At 39.0% G+C, this 8205-nt stretch overlaps 2 long non-coding RNA genes across 2 annotated transcripts; both read right to left on the reverse strand.

The window, feature by feature from the left end:
* Positions 1 to 430: 430 nt before the first annotated feature.
* LOC134618997 (uncharacterized) lies at positions 431 to 2166 on the reverse strand. The gene is made up of 4 exons (XR_010091949.2): positions 1917 to 2166; positions 1049 to 1096; positions 825 to 887; positions 431 to 443 (listed from the first exon to the last, which is right to left on the reverse strand). It is a non-coding gene; the product is annotated as an uncharacterized LOC134618997 (long non-coding RNA).
* Positions 2167 to 2311: 145 nt separating this feature from the next.
* LOC134619362 (uncharacterized) lies at positions 2312 to 3696 on the reverse strand. The gene is made up of 3 exons (XR_010091969.1): positions 3447 to 3696; positions 2579 to 2626; positions 2312 to 2417 (listed from the first exon to the last, which is right to left on the reverse strand). It is a non-coding gene; the product is annotated as an uncharacterized LOC134619362 (long non-coding RNA).
* Positions 3697 to 8205: the final 4509 nt, after the last annotated feature.

Here is an 8205-nt window from a genome sequence, read left to right on the forward strand (position 1 = left end):
GCTGAACAACAAAAAATTATATTGCCATCACTGTTATAATCTTACAATAAAACAAAGTCTCAGATGTAATTATTCTGAAAATAAGTTTAGGCCTACCACAAGTTTGTTTTGTACTTACATTACTTATATAATCAAAATAAAATATTTGTTGTTCTGTCACAAGTGCAGTCTCTAATTTAAACAACACATTTGTTTTTCATTCCAACACAGGAGCTGGAATGTTGTAATATTTTAAGGATGGCTTGTTTCCAGTCCAGGCATTACTGCCTGAATGACTGTCATGGATCGAGGTGATCCAAATGTAGGTGCAGAAGAAAGTCTTTAACTTCCCTTAAGTACAGTGGCAGTGGATGTGGGTTGGAGATGCAATGAGCTTGAACCTGCAGGCGACCATCTTCACTGACCACACCATCTGTGACGGAGGACTCATCTCTCCTGTTGTCCTGCAAGCAAACAATCATATTTTTGGAACATGAACTTAATTGCTTTCTTAAAACATTTTTTTCTGCATTTGGTATAAAACAGACTCCAATTTAGACAATCTCAGGCTCCCTCCCCACAGGAGAGATGACATTCAATGTCCCAATTGTCAGTCTGGATAGCCGTGACCACCACGCAACACACAATAATGTCATGAAAGCATCATTTTAAAAAGGGCTATGCAAACATGGGCAATAACTTTCATTCTAATGATGTGCAAAATGATTTGGGCACAAAACAAATTTTGCTGTTAGAAAACTTGCAGACTTCACTATATACAGTGTAGACCCTCTAAACTAAGTTTGAAGAAATGCAGACCAAACTGTTGTTGTTTGTTTACTTACACAGCATGTCTTGTAGAATTAACTGGAGTCACAGCAACAGCATAGTGCAGTCATATCTCAAGTCTAATAACAGACAGGAAAAGATCAGTAAAGAAACAACTTCCCCAAACCAAAGCACAAATAAAACAATAAGTAAAACAGGCTGATCTAAAGTATGATTAAAGTTCAGCCTGATTAATATAAATGTCACTGACAGTTGCTAATATATTGGAAAACCAAAATACCACTGAGTTGATGTCTTTCTGTCCAACAACAGGAGTGCTGGTCCGAGCCTCAAAGACAGTAAGAAGCAAGCAGAGGGAGAAAAAACAGAACATTTTTCAGAAACTGATTTGATCTTTAATGGCTGTGCAATCACTGTAACATAGAGTTTGCTTATTTTGTTAAATAAAGGCTAGATTTGACATTAATAGATGCCACAGATGTTCTAAAGCTGCCACAAAGCATGAAAACGTCGGAGCATTTTTGCAAATATGTGATGTCTTGATAAATCGAGCAGATATTTGAACTTTACACAGCTACATTCTCGCCTGAAAATATCTTAAAAGTTTATTTTGTGACCCAGAAAAAGTAATAAGTTTTTTAGCCGTGCTCCTCCGCCATTGCCGCGCTTACAAGTACGCACAGGCTCCGACAACCATGGCCGACAAATGCGATCCTCCTTTTCACCAGACTACCCTTTCTGGATCACAAAATAACCTTTTAAGATATTTTCAGGCGAGAATGTAGCTGTGTAATGCTCAAATATCTACTTAATTTATCAAAATATCACATATTTGCAAAAGTGCTTCCACGTTTTCGGAGAGCTCTGTTATCCACCCCCCACACCTATCCCACCCCTAACGGCTGCACCTCCCAAAGAATTTTGTCTGGGCTCTTATCTCACTTATTTATTTCAAACGATCAACAGAAAATTTCACCGACATAGTTTTATGTAAGGTTTTTAAGGCTGTGGTGTTAATTTTTAAGTAACATGAGCCCAGCGGCAGCAGCAATGCTAGGCTAACACTAACTAGCTAGCAAGATTTAAACCTGGTGCTAACCTAAGAGAAGCCACAAAATCAGTTTGAATAAGAGTAAACATTTACTCACCAAGTCAGTAAAGATCCACAGTAATGACAACAATAGTCTCTTGAGCTGACGCTTCTCCGGGTTTGCTCAATATATTCCATAACAAATGCTGGCACCGTGAACATGCGGACTGATCCGTGAGGGAGGAGGACGGTAGTCACGTGGCATTTTCAAAACACATCTTTCATCCTTCCGCCCAGAGAAGCAAAACTTCCAGCTTACTTAGTTTTTCTAAGTTAGGACAACTCAAATTAATCGAGTTTATCAGCGTTTTTGCATAAAAAGTACTGGTAAGTTATTTAAATTGAGTTCTAATAACAAATTGATAAAAATTGAGTTCAACCTATTTAATATTTTTAATTAAACACAATATTACATTTTACAGTGTATATACAGTGTAGACCCTCTAAACTAAGTTTGAAGAAATGCAGACCAAACTGTTGTTGTTTGTTTACTTACACAGCATGTCTTGTAGAATTAACTGGAGTCACAGCAACAGCATAGTGCAGTCATATCTCAAGTCTAATAACAGACAGGAAAAGATCAGTAAAGAAACAACTTCCCCAAACCAAAGCACAAATAAAACAATAAGTAAAACAGGCTGATCTAAAGTATGATTAAAGTTCAGCCTGATTAATATAAATGTCACTGACAGTTGCTAATATATTGGAAAACCAAAATACCACTGAGTTGATGTCTTTCTGTCCAACAACAGGAGTGCTGGTCCGAGCCTCAAAGACAGTAAGAAGCAAGCAGAGGGAGAAAAAACAGAACATTTTTCAGAAACTGATTTGATCTTTAATGGCTGTGCAATCACTGTAACATAGAGTTTGCTTATTTTGTTAAATAAAGGCTAGATTTGACATTAATAGATGCCACAGATGTTCTAAAGCTGCCACAAAGCATGAAAACGTCGGAGCATTTTTGCAAATATGTGATGTCTTGATAAATCGAGCAGATATTTGAACTTTACACAGCTACATTCTCGCCTGAAAATATCTTAAAAGTTTATTTTGTGACCCAGAAAAAGTAATAAGTTTTTTAGCCGTGCTCCTCCGCCATTGCCGCGCTTACAAGTACGCACAGGCTCCGACAACCATGGCCGACAAATGCGATCCTCCTTTTCACCAGACTACCCTTTCTGGATCACAAAATAACCTTTTAAGATATTTTCAGGCGAGAATGTAGCTGTGTAATGCTCAAATATCTACTTAATTTATCAAAATATCACATATTTGCAAAAGTGCTTCCACGTTTTCGGAGAGCTCTGTTATCCACCCCCCACACCTATCCCACCCCTAACGGCTGCACCTCCCAAAGAATTTTGTCTGGGCTCTTATCTCACTTATTTATTTCAAACGATCAACAGAAAATTTCACCGACATAGTTTTATGTAAGGTTTTTAAGGCTGTGGTGTTAATTTTTAAGTAACATGAGCCCAGCGGCAGCAGCAATGCTAGGCTAACACTAACTAGCTAGCAAGATTTAAACCTGGTGCTAACCTAAGAGAAGCCACAAAATCAGTTTGAATAAGAGTAAACATTTACTCACCAAGTCAGTAAAGATCCACAGTAATGACAACAATAGTCTCTTGAGCTGACGCTTCTCCGGGTTTGCTCAATATATTCCATAACAAATGCTGGCACCGTGAACATGCGGACTGATCCGTGAGGGAGGAGGACGGTAGTCACGTGGCATTTTCAAAACACATCTTTCATCCTTCCGCCCAGAGAAGCAAAACTTCCAGCTTACTTAGTTTTTCTAAGTTAGGACAACTCAAATTAATCGAGTTTATCAGCGTTTTTGCATAAAAAGTACTGGTAAGTTATTTAAATTGAGTTCTAATAACAAATTGATAAAAATTGAGTTCAACCTATTTAATATTTTTAATTAAACACAATATTACATTTTACAGTGTAAAAACCATCATCCTTGATAAAAACTTCAGAATGACCTGCTGAAGTCTTTTTCTATATAAGAGCTCAGCAGTCTCTCGTAAACTGTGAGCAGAGATGTTTTTCATTTGAAACAAAAAAGACAGAAAACATAATTTATTCAAGTTAAAAGTTATATAATTTAAAGGTTTCAGCTGGAAGCTCTGAATTCAAACCAGCTGAATTATATGACAAGCTGTGAAGCTGGATTCAATTATAAGATTTTTGAACCAACTGCAAAGTGCCATGATAACACTTATAACCAGATATCTTACTACCAAATCAGTTTGCTTACTGTCTGAGCTTATTGTTATTATTACTGTTTCTGCATGGAATTTGCAACTTCTTCCTATGCTTGCATGACTTTTCTCGAGCACCCAGGCTTCCTCCCACATGGGTTAGACTAATTAGCAATTCTTAATTGGCCACAGGTGTGAATGTGACTGTATGAGGTGGTCAGTCTTTCTATGTTACCCTGGCAAAACTGGTAACCTGTCCAGGGTGTACCCTGCTTTTTGTCCTGTGACTGCTGGGACAGGTTCCATGAGTGGATAAGTGGAAAAGGATGGATAAGTGGGTGGATGGATCTTAAATTGCCTCTATGCTAAGACTATATTAGTCCTAATTCAGAGTTGACAGACACAGGCAGGCAGAGGGGGGCAGAGCAAAGTTAGAGTGGACCTATTACGCCTTCCTTTATTTTCTTTCATATGTATGTCCTGTTACAATAATGGATTATTTATTCAAATTATATGTTATATTATACATATTCTCTTTAAGAAAGTTTAGCTCTATGATATCAAAACATTTTAACTTGCAACATCTGAGCAATCAGTGGTTAATAATAATTAGCCAGTGCCGTCACTATTACTAATTAAGGAAAAGTAACTATTAATAGTTACTATTAAAGTTTTTTTTTTTTTTTACAGTTGATGTTTTTTTTTTTTTTAGATCTTCAGTGCATCGGTTCATCTTCTCAGATTGTGATGTCATTACAGACTGTAATCAGCAGATGGCAGCAAGACAGCATCAGTCTCCCATCAAGCCAGCATAGGCACCCTGAACACAGAAGTAAAGCTGATAGATCAGACACACCAGCACATTACTTTAATACTATAGCTGTCAGCATAACCCTCTCTGCTTTCAGATGGTTTCTTCCGAACGCGGGCTGTGAATGCAGCTTCTGTGTCAAAGCTGTTAAGAGGCTTTTCTATCCTGATGGAGTGACAGCGACAAAGATTGTGCCAGAAGCATGGTATCAGATGTGGAAGGCAGAGGATGGCCGGGTTAAAAAGTGAAGCAGGGACTGTGAAGACATTTGAAGTTCTGTGTTTATGCGACACTTTTAAAGACAACGAGAGAGCAGAGAGGTATCTCACAAAGAAAATGTTTCAGAAAGTGAGGCTGGTACAAGGTTATTCCAGTTAACTAAAAGTACATGCAACATTAGAGCTAACCGAAAGAACAATAAAAGGTTATGTCTATAACTTCTGTTCCCTGAAGGTGGGACTGAGATACAGCGTATGGGATGACATGTGGGGTTGTGATATTCCACACTCTGTGTGTTGTACCAACTGAAAGGGAACCTGTTTTAAGATACAAACAAAGACAGAAGTCATATTATTCATGCAAAAGTAAGTATTCTGCTGTCCTCTTGTGCCTGGGTGCAGACATAAGAGTTAGGGTATAACAAGCTTTTAATTCTGTGTTTTCAGGCTACTGTCTCCACCTTAAAAGCTCAGAAGTGTGTCAGAATGATTTCTGTCCAAGATTTCCTGCACATCACACAACATGGCACACAATCTGTGTTTTAGGTTGCTTCTTAGGAACGTGCACATCTCAGCTGTATCACTGAGGCTGACTGAAAACCACAGGTCAAGCAACACTGTCTAAGGATTATTTAGCAAACTAGCAACAACACTTCTAACCTTCTTACTCAGATCTTAGGTGTTTGAAAAAATGTCCTAGTATGTGACTTCCTCTGCCTCCTCCTCATTTCCTTCTACCTACTGCAGCCTTAAAGTGCATCGACCTTGAAAAACCCAGGCTTGCAAAATTACAGTCTAGTACTCTCAGTTGGTAAACAGCTCCTTTAAAAAATTTATTCCGGTGTCAGATTTTTAAATATATTTATAAAAACATTTTAAGTATTCATGAGCTGCAGCATCAACAGCTCTAATCGATGTGAAAAATGACAGTCTGCTCTATGGGTTCAGCTTCTGTGTCACAGACGTTACCTCACTGTTCTGCTGTGATGTCACTGCATCTCTCTCTCTCTCCCTCAGACTGTCGTCTTTTCCCTCTGTTTCCTCTCTGTACTCTCCTCTGCATCTCCTTCATCTGTCTTCTTTTCTTCCTCTGCCTGTCGTCTTTTTATTCGTTTCTCTCTTCCATTGGTTACAGTGCTGCAGCAGAGACTCTGATATATTTTCAAATCTGTGCTTTAAAGCCTGTTTATATTTAGATAAATGCAGCATTTGTACACATGCAAACACACGCACACGGACAAGAAAAGTCTTCCTTTTCATTTCAGCTCAGGGGTCCGCCATGGAAACTTGGAAAGACAATTGAACTAATAGTCTTCACCACTGACAGTGTCATCTTGAGTGGATAGCCTACTATTCAAAACAACACAACTTGTTCCTTTCCCAAGGCATCAAGTGCAACTGCTTTGTCAGATGCTTTCTGCATCTTCCCGCTGTGGCATCAGCGCCCTGACAGAGTGGCTGCCTGGATGTAACGTTCTACTTTTAGAGATCTACAAAGTTCACATTAGGTGGTTACTGGAGCAGTGATATTGACATAAATTGCATGTTTGTCAGCCAGGAAACTGTGGTTGGCTTCAGAATTGGTGTTTTGCACATCAGTTTTTTCATAGGTAGGTTTAGGAGCGGAGTGGGGCCTGGTACAATGGTATCCTGCTCATCCACAGCACACTTATACTGGCATACAGATATCTGACAAATTGTTACGATGTGCAGGGAGCAAATCTTACATCTGGACTCAAATGCAGGACACCAAGCAGGCGGAACAAGATAAAATAAGCCTTTTATTAAGTGAACATCAAAATCGACGATGATAAAACATAAATCCAAAGAGAAGTCAAAAATGAAAAAACAAAAAAGAGGAAAGAACAAGAATGACAGTGGTGAGTGGAGAAGATAATAACAAATAAATGTGATTATAAATAACTAAATGCTGCTAGTCTAGCTGTAAATGTGGGGGAAGATACTTGAATGAGGCAACTTCCACCAGCAACAAATTATTTCATTTGTTTACTTTGACATTAGTTAGCTCAACTAGCAAAAGTTAGCTGAGTTAGCTAAATTATCTTAGCTAACTTCCACTAGCAACAAATTGGCTGTGCCCCAATAGGCCGGATCCCTCGGAGGCCGAATTTGAAGGCTGATTACATCACAGCCAGGCGACGAAGGCTTTCCCAATTCAAAGGCTGCTTCAAATGTGGCCGACAAATGCATCCTTCATTTGAAGGATGGGTCGGGTGTATCCATCGTGGCCCAACCTATCCCAGAATTCACAGCGCGGCCCAGCCAATTCCAGTTTCCAACAATGGCAGAAGCTAGTTAGTTTTAATATTACTCTTATTACTCTTTCTGGGTCACAAAATAAGCTTTTAACATATTTTCAGGCAAGAATGTAGCTGTGTAAACTTCAAATATCTGCTCGGTTTATCAAGACATCACATATTTGCAAAAGTGCTGTGACGTATGCGGAGATGTCTGTTACCCACCAGCTCGATAGCTAGCCGGGAGTTCAAGGCTCACTAGAGCCGTTGAGAACAGTGAACTCCTGGTACATCGTTTTCAGACCCCCGCGGTCTTTCGCTACTTAAATTAAATATGATATATAAGTCACTTAGATAACTTAAAAATGTTATTGTTTGGCTTTATCAGTGTTTTATTTGTTCCTGAGTAAATCGGTTTGGCTGAGATTAAAGTTATAGTTTTTACACAGCTAAATAAACATCAAACAGAAAACTGAATAAACAGAAGTGTGAGATGGTCGAGAATTTACTCCAATGTCCTGTTATATATTAGATAGCAAGGAGCAGACGGCCGAGTTTATTAAACTCCACAGAGACAGCTGGTGACGCAAATCTGAAGCCTAGACCGTCCCATTCCACAGCCTCTTCTCTGTCTTCAGAGGACCCGCCCACGTAGAACATGAAGGCCGGGTCCTTTGAAGGATGTGGCCTAGGAATTGGGACACAGCTATTATTTCATTTGTTTACTTTGACAGTAGTTAGCTTAGTTTGTGGAAGTTAGCTGAGTTAGCTTAGCTAGAAGTAAAGCCATGTCCATCTCTGCATCATGAGTCGATTTTGCACACCTGGGAGTTTGAGTCATGTCACTGGC

This window comes from Pelmatolapia mariae, linkage group LG20 (assembly GCF_036321145.2).
Source record: "Pelmatolapia mariae isolate MD_Pm_ZW linkage group LG20, Pm_UMD_F_2, whole genome shotgun sequence".
NCBI classification, from domain to species: domain Eukaryota; kingdom Metazoa; phylum Chordata; class Actinopteri; order Cichliformes; family Cichlidae; genus Pelmatolapia; species Pelmatolapia mariae.